This window comes from Furipterus horrens, unplaced genomic scaffold (genome assembly GCF_987537825.1).
Source record: "Furipterus horrens unplaced genomic scaffold, mFurHor1.1.pri manual_scaffold_4, whole genome shotgun sequence".
NCBI classification, from domain to species: domain Eukaryota; kingdom Metazoa; phylum Chordata; class Mammalia; order Chiroptera; family Furipteridae; genus Furipterus; species Furipterus horrens.
This window is the reverse complement of record NW_028327174.1, coordinates 65,766,651-65,780,192: the sequence shown is the minus strand read 5'-3', so window position 1 is coordinate 65,780,192 and position 13,542 is coordinate 65,766,651.

Sequence of the window (13,542 nt, the reverse complement as noted above, 5' to 3'; positions counted from 1 at the left end):
CAAATCATTTCCTGATAAAGTCTACTCCAGAAAAAAGAGGCAGCTCAAGATAAGCTACTATAAATTTACACTACCATTCACATATTCCTTGGCTTATTAAAATAAAGTACATTGGTTTAGTTTCCTTTCTTTGCTGAAGTCCACCTAGAAAATAAAAACAAGCCACCAATAGCAGAAAATAGACTGTAGAGGGACCCATGCTCCACCCATGAAACTAGCTAGAGATTGGGCCTGGAAATCTGTATGTGCAATTCCAGGTGATTCTGATATTCAGGTAGTTTGGAAACTACTGGCTTTGTATTAAGCTTGAGCAAACTGGTTAAACCTCTTAGAGCCTGTGTTCCTTATCTAGGCAATTTACAGTTCAAAGGCTTTTCAGGTCTGCAAAGGTGTTTCCTATAATCAGTGTTATTTAGGTCAAAATGTTCTATTGAGTGGAAGGCAAATTTTCTCTTAAAACAATGGGAGAAAAAGATGCGTTTTGGAGAGGCGAAGGTTAAATTTGGAAAGCAGAAGGAAGTGTATCCTGCAATTGTGGCATCTTGCATCATAGCCCTATCTGTGATGACCTACATTCAGCTCACACAAAGGCAGTTCGGGCAGGGGTGCTGAAATGATTTGTCTGCTTCGGGTATGTGGTAAAGCAAAAAACTTTGTGACTCCAGTGTTGTGACTCAGCGACTCTAGAGAAGGTTGAATCGATTACCTGATATATGCAAACTGTATTAGTGTAACCATGAATTGGAGATGTTATCAGACATGAGTCAGGCAATGCGGAAATAAAGGACCCACAATAATTACCGATGAAAGATAGTGAGGTTGGTCCCTGAATGAATGTGCAGCCAATATCAAAGATTTCTTATCCTGCTTCAAGTTATTTTTTCTTGAAAAGATAAATTACGACTCAAAGTTTTATAATTTCAAGAAGAAAATGTAAACTAAATGTAAAATGTAAAATGCCACACATTATGGAAAAATATAGATGTTTTATTCTCATAAATCCAATTATCGTCACTGTTTGGGCATGTCACTCAGGAAACTTTTGCCCAAATTGAGTACCTTTGCATTTGATGTTCTGGTTAAAAATTATTCATGTTAAAACAGTTAAGGTTCTGGAGAAACCAAAGAAAATTGAAAATCGGTTTGTTTGACCATACTTACACTTTTGGATCCTAAAGAAGCAATAATGTTATAAACTTTAACTTGTAATTTTTCAAGATGAAACATCTGCAGTGCTTTACTAATTAGAGAACATAACCTGGCATAAACAATCACCCTAAATTAATCACAAGTAAATTACTGTGAATGGTAGCTGCCAGGACTTTAAAAACATCACAGATCTATGTCCTAAGAACATGACAGCTTCTTCAGTCTTTCAGAATCAAAATGTGGGGACCAAAATAAATAAATAAATAAAAGTTTCATTCAGATTTGCTTTTCAAATTTGAAGAGATATAAAAATACAGAAGAGTAGAGACTAATGATATATAAAAATAAAACTTAGAAGCTAAATACCTTTGATTAGAGAAGCTCTTAGAAAAACATCTGATGACCCTCATTTTATAAGTTGTGATTATGTCATTCATTAAAACTGCATGCAAAAATTGCACAGATACCTTACGCTATGCACAACACATGAATTTTAGTGTCCCTTCAGGAAAATAATCCACTTAATCTTATCAGTTTCAAGATGCAAAAGAAGTTACTAGACAGATAGCAATTGCTTTTTGTTAATTCCATAAAATGAAAAAAGTCATTTTCCACTTATCCTTCCCAAATTTTCAGATTTTCTATGACAATTATTTTCTATTTCTTCTCTCTGAAGGTCAGCACATCTAGCAAGTGAGTCTTCCTCCCCTTTTCCTGTGTCAGGTTCCCTTTGTTAAACTCCTCATTGCTAATAATGAAAAATCCAAGTCACAATAAAATATGCTCTGTGGGGTTTGTGTGTGCATGTGTATGTGTTTACATCTGTGTTAATAACAGCAACACACTGCCATTTATCATTTACCACAGTTGCTTTATTCATATTAATTAAAATAAAAATGGAACAAATCTTGTAAGCTTTTCCCTCTGCCAGATCAATTTGCTTTAAAAAATGCTTGCCCTGTCTTTGCCTTCTGGTTTTTCAGGGGCCTAAGGCACTGGTTAACTCTAAAACTTATCTTTTCCATGGCCTCTGCAAAGTTGCCTCAAATCCAGACTTGACAATGATACAAGGTCAAGTGTGTTAGACAGTATATTACCATATTTTCCTCTAAGTCAATTTCCACGTCTTCCTATAATAGATTTTTTAAACAATCTTAATAAGACCACAAAGAAGCTTAGAAAAAGAAACACACATAAGTGTTCATTTTAAACAGAATTTACACTCTTGGGTCAGATGAGAGTGTTTGAATTTCTATTCTGCCATTTGTTAGCTGTGTGATCTGGGGCAGGTTACCTAATTACTCTGAGCTTCAGTTAGTGAGTATGTTAAATAAGGATAATAATAATAAGTTGTCTCAAGTGGTTATTGTGAAAATTAAATAATTTTAAACATGTGAAGCACTTAATACTGGTACATAGAACTCAATAATTAGAACTATTATTGCTATTTTTATCTCATTTTGTGAAACTGCTCTATTTTACATAAGATGCAGGATGCCAGGAGGAATAAAAATTCTTTTAACTTAGTATTTTAGGCAAGTGAGACAGGAATTTAAGGCAGTGGCTTATGGGCCAGGAGGGACAACCCTCACAGGTGTGTTATAGCACATTGTTATCTTTTTGTCTGGACCTTAAGCGTTCTCACCACTGACTCCATTCTACCGCCCACCTGAATGGGACTTCAATGAGAAGTTAGAAAAAAGAAAGTGAGAAGATACTTTTCATATTGAAGACAAGTACAGCAAATGTGTCTGCTCTGGAGATTAATCAGAGAAGTATCCTGTAAACAGGTGCATTATTAAACCAGCTACCATGCTGACTAACAGGAGCTTAGTACAGCTGGGAAAACGCTGGAGGCTCATGCTCAGCATTGAGGGTTGTGGGAACGCCCGTCAGTCACCGGCTGAAGGATGCTGGGATGCAGAGGGACGGAATGAGCATTAAACTGCATCAGTGCCTGGCAACCTCTGCCCTGGAAGGAATGGGAAGCCCTCAGGTCAAGCAAAGCAGACGGTGCAGTTGGAAGCCAGCGGGGAGCACTAAAAAGGCTGGGGGGCAGGTGGAGAGGTGTTCCTAGTGTGTGCTCCATGCTCTTTTGTTCTTTTGTCTTCTGTTGTTCTGATTACTTGATGTTCAGTTCTGAAAGTCTGAGTACTGCCTCACAGCTACATACCTTGTAAAAATGTGCAAGTAGTTTCTGTTTGTTTAAAATATTGTACTAGTTGTTAGGGCCTTCATAACAAAGTACCACAGACTGGTTGCTTAAACAACAAAAACTTTTTCTCTCATATTTCTGGAGGCTAGAAGTCTGTGATCAATTTGTTGGCAGGGTTGGTTTCTTCTAAGATCTCTCTTCTTGGCTTGCAGATGACTTTTTCTCTCTGTTTCTTCACATGGTTTTTCTCTGTTCCCAATCTCCTCCGCTTATAAGGACCAGTCATATTGGATCAGAGCCTGCTTAGGGGACCTCATTTTAACTTCTTTTCCTCTGTAAAGGCCCTCTCTCCCAATGCAGTCGCATTTGGAGGTACTGGGATTAGAACTTAAATATGTGAATTGTAGGGAGGGAGGGCATTATTCAAACAATAATATATATATATATATATATATATATATATATATATATATATATATATATATATATAAATTGTTGGGTCAAAGACTATGTGCATTTTACATTTTAAAAAATTGGCCAAATTGCCATGCTAAAAAGGTTTATTTCCATTATAGAGAAAAAGAAATGAAATTGTGTTTCTTGCACACCTGAGCTTGTAGACTGAGCATCCACTGAAGCACATGCTGTGCCTTCGGCACATGCAGAATTTTGGCAGCAGTGCTGGGGTGTTTTGGGAGGTGAGGGAGGGAGTGAATTTTTTGTAATGTTGTGAGCTATTATTTTGATATAGTAAGTCCTTCCTACCTCCATCCCCCAATCTGGTATTTTCTCTCCTAATTCAGAACTAGACAATAAGCCATTATTATTTGCCGTTGAATAACCAGTGAGTTAGAGAGTCAAGCTTTTAAATTTTGTTTTCAAAAGATAAAAACTGGTTGACTATGTGATCAGGCAAAGCCAATGTTTCTAGCCCTCAAAAGTCTGAAAGTATCCAGACGAGGGGTGGAAACAGAAGGAGAAGGGTAGATGTTGGTGAGTTGTTGACTGAGGCTCTCCTAGATGGAGCTCTGGGCTGACAGTGAGAGTGAGGAGCATAATTCAGTTAGTTTGGAGCAATGGTGGACTGGAGCTGGCTGCACCTGCTCGTGGGAGCCAAGTGTGGCATTACTTCCCAACTCTCCCTTCAGTGTTCTCACACTGGAAGCTTGAAAACAGCCATGGTGGGAATATTTATGCTGCAGAAATGGGAAACTTTTACAAATCAAGATATCTGCCCTTGAAGAACTGGTTAATAAACTTTTATCAGCACACCACTGGTTTGGGATCTATGAGGAGAACTCTGTCTTACTTCCTCAGTAGATCTGGAGAGGTGGCAAACCTTCAGAAATTCGCCACATATTTAGCCCATGTTTGGTCAAAAAAGAAGAAATGACTGTAGGACCTGTGGCCAATCTTAGTAGGTTGTAAGACAGTCTCCCAGAATTTCCCAAGGCCACAGATGGCATGAGAGAGCAGTTAAATTTGTCCTGTACTTTTGAGAGGGGCTCAGAAGTAACTGAAATGGAGACAAGCCTGTATGTAGGCTTTGATGAACAACAATCAGTCAGGAAGATGTGTATCTCAGCAGATAAGGGTGGTGACCACAGAGGACTTAGTCTCCTCCTTGCCCCCACTGCTGAGCAAGAATGATAGAGAAGTGAGAGGGATACTTAAATGATTTCTAATTAGCTGGACTCCATTCTACCACCCACCTGAGTGGGACTTGAAGGAAAGCCCTACTATAGAGAAAAATGAATGAAATTGTATTTTTGCACCCCTGAGCTTGTAGCTGAGCCTTATACTCACCACTTAAACTCTTAAGAAAGCCATAATACCATCTGGGGTGTCTCTCCATCAACTAGTTGAGAACAACTTCTCTAAGCCTTTAATGTATTTGGTAAGTAAAAGCAACACAGTATTAATCAACTTGTAACGTTGGTGGTTCAGTATATAGGCTGTGGAGTTAGACTTACTGGGTCAGATCTTGTCCTGCTGTGTTGATGCCATCTCTTAGGCACATTACTGAATAGCTCCTATGAATAGGTCCATACATGGTGCCCTGGATACAACAAACACTCAGTAAACTCTGGCTATTATTAGAAGGGAGGTAACAGTAATCAGTGCGTTCTGTGTGACTTGTCCCTTGTCTACATTATTTAATTTAATTTTCTGAAAGATCGTATGAGTGTCGTCTCTCTTCCACCTGTAAAAAATATTGAGGCTGAGTTAAGTTGGAATCCAAGTACAGATCTCTTAATTACAAAACCATGTATGTTCCTCTCTATTGCCATGGAGGAATGGACAAGGGGCACCTACAGCCTTCTTTCAAGTCAGTGACGAATTGACAGTCACATGGTAGTTAAACTAACTGCAAGAGATTCTGAATCTAAAATCATGAGGAGCTACATAAATATATTTTGGACTTTTGAAATATAAGTCAGAAACTAAAAGGTTTCTATTCAAGAAGAATATAGAAAACCATGTTTATTATAAACAGAAAAAATAGTTCAAACACTTCAGTCTAAGAAAAGTATGTATGTATTCCTCACTTTAAGATATATATTTATTGATTTTAGGGAGGGGGTTGAGAGAGAGAGAGAGAGAGAGAGAGAGAGATCCATTGGTTGTCTCCTGGCCAGGGATTTAATCCCTATGTATTTATTTTTATTTAAAACAAATATCACAGTATCTTACTCTAAATTGTATACTCCTTTGTTGTTATAAAGTATTCAGAAGTTGGTAAAGATAATCACACTAAGTATTTGGTACACCAGGTATTTAGTATAGTTATCTTTTTGTTGTGCCCGGGGAAAACCCAGCTGTTTGTTCCATGGAGCCTGAGACTAAGACACCGCTCACTACTCACCTGGTGGCAGCCTCATAAATGCCAAAGGGGCGGCCCAGATAGCTACCCCCAGTCCGAGGGGCTTGTCCTTCAGATACAGCCATATAGCATCACACAGGAGATTGGGTTGTGGCAGAAGTTCCACTTGCTTCTCTGAGACAGCAAGGTTTAAGTTAAAAAATTAGGTTGAAGCATAAGAAATTGCTGGTTTTTCAGGTCCCAAATCATTAATTTATGTAGTTCAAATTACTGATTAGGTTAAAACTTTAATTTTAGATTAACTTCTCTTCTTCTGCAAAGTAGGACTAAGTAATAATTATGTATCATAATAGGACAAAGAGTCTTCATTGTTGTAAGGACTTATACTTACTGAGCTCTCCTTACGACCTCAGTTCTAGTCGAAGGGTTTTCCACATATTAATTCACTTAGTGCCACAATAACCATATGAAGTAAGAACTATTGTTACGTCCATTTGAAAGACTTGTCAGATTATTTATGGCAGCTCTGAGCTTTGTCTTAAATGCTCTACATGAATAAACTTATTACCTATAAGATAAAAGCTACTCTTTTCCTTATTCTTCAGAGGAGGATCCCAAGGTAGGAGAGGTTTAGAAATTTTCTGAGGTTCTCAAAACTATAGTAGAGGGCAGAGGAAGAATTTGAAATGAGGCTGATTCAGTTCTGGGCCTGAGAGTGTGAAACCTGAAGGTATTCTAGTTCATTCCATTGCCCTCTAACCTGCTTCTCCAAATCAAAGAAGCCCTCCCTCCCCCCATCTCCTCTGATATTACAATCAGTCTCACTAAAAACTTGATAAACATCCTGGCATACATAGTGATCGCAAATGAGTTTTGAAAACTCAGCATTGCTAAACTTCTTGTGAAACTAGCCCAATCAAGGACATTGATTCCAATAAAGGTCTTAGTAAATTTGGCACCTTTGCAACATGGGGAAAGGGCCATAGAAATACTACTGGAGTTACGTGTGCTGGATTTCCCTAAACGGGATTCCCAGATAAGCACCAGCTTCTTAGAGCTTGTGATGCCTCAGAAGATAACGATAAACGCCCCTGCACTCGTGTGCCAGGGCAATGATTTCTCCGGGGAGTGGTTCAGTTCTTAGTCACCAAGTATGATCTTTACTGAGTCTCCTCTGGGATCCAGATATTACTGTTACCTTGAACAATGGAATGAGAGAATTGAAGAACCAGACTGAAGAACAGTACACTAACTAAAGACAAACGGCTCATACCTGTTAGAATGACTATTATTAAAAAGATAAGAAAATATGCTCAACATCATTAGCCATCAGGGAGATGCAAATAAAAACCACAATGAGATACCATTTTACACCAGTCAGAATGGCCATCATCAACAAATCAACAAGCAACAAGTGCTGGCGAGGATGTGGAGAAACGGGAACCCTACTGCACTGTTGGTGGGAATGCAGACTGGTGCAGCCACTATGGAGAACAGTATGGAATTACCTCAAAAGATTAAAAATGGAACTGCCTTTTGAACCAGCGACTCCATTACTAGGATTATACCCGAAGAATCTTGAAACACCAATTCAAAAGAACTTATGCACTCCTATGTTCATTGCAGCACTGTTTACAATAGCTAAGTGCTGGAAACAACCTAAGTGCCCATCTGTCGATGAGTGGATCAAAAAACTGTGGTACATTTACACAATGGAATACTATGTAGCAGAAAGAAAGAAGGAACTCCTGCCATTTGCAACAACATGGATGGAACTAGAGAGAATTATGCTTAGTGAAATAAGCCAGGCAAAGAAAGAAAAATACCATATGATATCACCTAATACAGGAAACTAAAGAACAACACAAACAAAGGAACTAAATAGAACAAAGAGCAGAATAGCAGTCAATAGGGGGGAGGGGAGAGGGAGAGAAGGGGGATAAGTAAAGGAAGGGTTTAATTAAAGAGCCTGTATAAAAGACTCATGGACATGGACAACGGGGAGGGATATGATTGCGGGAGAGGGGGTGGGTTGGGTGGGGGAGAGAAATTAGGGGAAAAGGGGACAACTATAATTGAAAAACCAAAAAAAAAAAAAAAAAAAAGATAAGAGACAACAAGATTGGTGGAAAAAAAGGGAACTCTCGTGCATTGTTGGTGGGAGTGGAAAATTGGTACAGCCACTGTGGGAAACAGCATGGAGGTTTTTTCAACAAAGTTAAGTTAGAACTGCTAGATGATCCAGCAATTTCACTTCTGCATCTATATGTGAAGGAGATGAAATCACTGCCTTGAAGAGCTCTATGCTTCTCTATGTTCATGGCAGCATTAATCACAATAGCTAAGATATGGAAACAATGTAAGTGTCCATTTATGGATGAATGAATAGAGAAAATGTAGTGTATACATACAACGCAATATTATTCTGCCATAAAAAAGAGCAAATCCTGCCTTTTATGATGACATGAATAAATCTTGAGGGCATTATGATAAGTGAAATCAGTCAGACAGAGAATGACAAATACTGTATGAACTCACATATGTGGAATCTAAAAACTCATAGAAATGGAGAGGAGAATGGTGTTTGCCAGGGGCTGGAGGGTGAGGGAAATAGGGACATGCTGACCAAAGGGTACAGACTTTCAGCTGTAAGATGAATAGATCTGAGGATTTCATGTAGAGCATGGTGACTGTAGTTATCAATGCTGTATTATAGACTTCAAAGTTGTTAAAAGAGTAGGTCTTAAATGTTCTCACCTCAAAAAAGGTGAGGTGATGGAGGTGTTAACTAATCTTATCGTATAATCATTTCACAATACATACATGTACAAAACATCACATTGCACACCTAAACTTACATATATTATATCTCAATAATATATAAATACATCTGGGGGGAAAACTAAGCTGCTATTTGCACCTGTACTAAAAAAATTTTCTGAAGCCAAATAATTGAATGGTTTTAAAGGATGAACTGAGTTCAGTCAAAGATGTCCAACCTTAGTTAAGATTTTCTCCCACACATGGTTAAATTGCTGTAAGTGACTTGCTCCTGCTCAGAGGGGTGGCCTTCTAGGCCCAAAATATAAAGAACAGGCTCATTCAAAAACACTGTTGCACTCACACCCACATCTTCACACACGCGGCTCCATCAGGAGCTGTGCAAGTGAGGGCTTCACTCTCTTTTGTTTAAATATGAGTTGAATGAAAAAAAAATGAGAGAGAAATAGTGACATTTTTGTATCCTTCCTTCAAAACTATAACACTTTGGCATGTTAGTCTACGTGATGAGATACAGGACAACAGGCTCTGTTTAGCACAGACTAATATTGATGGTTACTATTTACTAAGTCCTGACTGAGGACCAGGCGCTGGGCTGAGTGCCCCGTGTGGATTCATTTTCCCAATTATCACCTGTATTTTGCAGTTGAGGAAACAGGTTTACAGAAATTGAGTAACTAAGCCAAATTCACATCCCATACTTGAGGCTGGAATCTGAGCCTAAGTGGCATTGGGGACCTCAGTCTTAAACACCATAGTATACTGTCTCTCTTAGAAAACGTAACCAGTCAACAACGGACTGAATCCATGAGTGTAGAGTGCTGCTCTGGCCAGCATTCCTGCATGACAGAGCCTAGGCTCCCTTTCTTGGGTGAGGGATTGTAATTGTTTATCCCCAGTACAAACCCAACACTCCCATGTCCTGCCTTCCCTTCACATATGGAGCCTTCCTTGGATCACCGCCTGTGCTTGAAGACCCTTGAACAAGTCCATCTTGTAAGCAAGAGTCCAGTCTATTCATCATATGATAAGCCTTTCTTCAGTGGGAAAAAGAGGTTCTGAGGGGCTTGGTCAGAGGTTTACCCGAGGATGTGACTTTCATATGTCAACAATAAGGGAAGAGAGAGAAGCTTGGGGTATTTTTCAGTCTTTATCTCTTAGTCTGTGCCAATGTTATTTTTCTTTTAAATTTTTAATTTATTGTGCGACAAAATTATATATTCTTTTGGTTCAAAACTAGAACAATATAAAATAATTATATATATAATTACATATATATCGTCGTCGTCGTCGTCGGTAGCCGTCCGTCTCGAGAGACGATGGTGTAGCTTCTTCAGAGTCTATCTGCACCGCCAAGAATGGCTGTGCAGTCCGACTCGGGAGTGACATGGTATCTGTCTCCTCCCGTGTTGAATCGACATCTTGCGATGACGCTGAAGCTACAGAGCCTGGGCAGGGTAATATGGAGGGTCTGCTGTTGCCCATGCAGCAGACCCTCCCTCTCTTCGCAGCTGAAGGGTCCAAGGGAAAGACGGAGTCGATACAGCTTGGCTTCAGGTGCGCCGCAGGAGTTGCCGGTGTTGACTACAACGTCAAACCGCCTTAGGGACTCCGGCTCCGGATTTTCTGTCGGGGTTTACTCCCTTAGCCTTTCCCCTGAAGAGGTATGCCGCAAGGCAGCGGAGGTTTTTTGGAGTCAGAGTTTTCCTTCTCTGTTACATATATATATATATTTGTTTTATCTCCATCCTTGTCCCCATCCACTCTGATTCTCCTTTCAAACTGGTTAAGCATTTTTATTAGTTTCTTGTGTACTCATCTTGTACTTTTTAAATGCAAATATAGACAAATACACATATATTTTTTATTTTCCCTTTTTACACAAAAGCTTCACTCTTCCCATTTTTTCCTTAACAAATTTCCCAGAATACTACTTGTGATCTGTTTCTAACCACAGAACACTTCTGATGCCAAATGTGTGGGGTTTTTCTTCATATTAAACAATCTGACACTAATCACCCAGAGTTAGTACAGACTCCACGGATTAAGGGCCCAGTCCTGTAAGGCTGCCCTCATTCCAGACGCCAATTGCAAGTGTATGTGTGTCTCAGCTTACCTCTGTTCGATTTGGCTACAAATAGAGAGCTCCTGTGACACCTCCCTCAGATTCAATAATTTGCTATTATGGTTCACAGAACTCAGGGAAACACTTCACTTATGATTACTGGTTTATTATAAAGGATACAAATGACATACAGAAGAAGAGGTACATAGGGAGAGGTCTGTCTGTGGAGTTTGGGATAATGCTATATGCTCAGTAGGGGGATGCATCACTAGCTTAAAAGTTTTTCGAACCCCTTTGCTTATATGGAAGCTTTATGACATGGGCACAGTTGCTTAAATCATTGGCCTTTGGTGATTAACTATCTTCAGCCCTTCTTTCCTGCCCGGAGGTCTGGGGGATGAGGCTGAAAGTTTAAACCCTCCAATCCTGCCTTCACTTGGTCTCTCTGGGAAGCAGCCCACAACCAGAGGCTATCTTGTGGCCCATCAAGAGTTACCAGATTAGCATACCAAAAGACATTCTTACCCTCCTGAGATCTCAGAAGCTCCTGTGTTAGGAACCAGGGAAAAACCAAATAATAAGAATTTATAAGGGTTTTCAGAGCTCTGTGCCAGGTACCAGGGAACAAACATAGATTTCTTATAACACTATCACACCTGGTGATCTTTCCATATCAATATGTAGAAAGCATACACTTTTTACTGTTTACATCTGCATAGTTTTCCATTTGTCTGGTTCTACTATAGCTTATCTAACTAGTCTGTATTAAGTGGGCTTTTAGGATATTGAGATAATCTTAATGGACTTTATGTTTATGTGAAATCTTGTAATGACAACATTGCAATGAATGAAGCTACACACATAACGTTTTCTTTATGCAACTATAACTGTAGGATAAATTCCCAGAAGTGGGATTGCCAGGTTGAAGGGCAAATGCCGTTTTGATCATTATTGTCAAGGTTCCTTCACAGAAGTCTGAAACCGCATTGTAGAGAGCCTCTTTCTCCACTGCCCTGCCAGTAGTGTGCTGTCACGCCCTTGCAGTTTTGCCAATCTAATAGGCGTGAAATGATTTCATAACACACTTCTGACTTATAGTTAATTGTCTTTTTGTGACTGAGGTTGAGAAATTTTCTTGTGTTTAGGGGCATTTATATTCCGAAGGGCCCAGTCCTGCAAGGCTGCCCTCATTCCAGACGCCAATTGCAAGTGTGTGTGTGTCTCAGGTTACCTCTGTTCGATTTGGCTACAAATAGAGAGCTCCTGTGACACCTCCCTCAGATTCAATAATTTGCTATTGTGGTTGTCAGAACCCAGGGAAACACTTCACTTATGATTACTGGTTTATTATAAAAGATGAAAATGACAACAGAAGAAGAGGTACATAGGGAAAGGTGATATTCCTTTCTGAAAGATATATAATGGACAGATTACGTTGCCTGAGATATGAGATATAAATATCTTTCCCAGTTTGTCACTTATCTTTTGACTTGCTCTTGGTGTATCATTATTATTACTATTATTTTGCTATTCAGAGGGTTTTTGTTTGGTATGTAGCTGAGGGCAATATTATTCTCTCTCAGAACCTCTGGATTTTGAGTTGTAGAATGGCCTATCTTATTCTGATGTTAAAAAGGATTCACCTGCATTTTCTTATACTTTTAAAGTTTCTTCTGTTCCCCTCTATATTTAAATCTTTGATTTTTTAAATTTATTCTGTATTATGTTAGTTAATAACTTTGTCTTTTTGCATGTGACCATCCAATTGCCCTGGCACTGTTTTATTTAAAATTTCATCTTTACTCCACTGATTTGAGATGCTACCTGTATTATATATGAAATCCCAGTAGGCATTTGGTTCTAATTCCAACTTTCTATTTTTTCTATTGCTCTATTTGTCTATTCATCTTGCAGTATCACACTGCTTCAATAATGGAGATGTTATAGTATATTTTAATAATATGTGACATTTCTTTTAAGGAAGAAAGGTAGTCTTCCTCTTAGTGCCTTAAAAGAGAAAGTTGTTCCTGTCAATTATATTGAGTGTAAAAGTCTCACCTTTTTACACATCAGTACATTAGTACCAGGGTGCCTCCGCTCGTATTTCTGCGCACAGAACGCAGCAGCTGTTACATACCTGAGTTGGGTGGTGGGTGCTCTTTTACAGCTTCTAGCTTGCAGGGGAAGGGGGGAAGTGGAATAAGAATTGCATGGTGTTGGGGGTGAGAGGAGAGGTCGTCTCCTGTTTTACTGGGGTGTTTGAAACAATTCCAGAAAAGGACCTCATTGGAGGATCACTGAGAAAGCAATACAGAGAATATCTATTACTACCAAATGGTATCTAAGTTGAAAGTCTTACACTTGATGCCTGTCTCTTGGAGTTCTAAACTTTTTGCTCACTGATTTTCAAAAATATTTGATTATTTTAGAGCTTGGAAAAGAAAAGAGAGCACCTCCTGACCCTTGGCTAAGAAGTCCCCTAAACCATCTTTGTCTGCCATGTTCTCGAAAAGCAGAACCATGATGTGGGAGACTCCAGCATCGTCTTCAGGCAGGACACGTGTACAT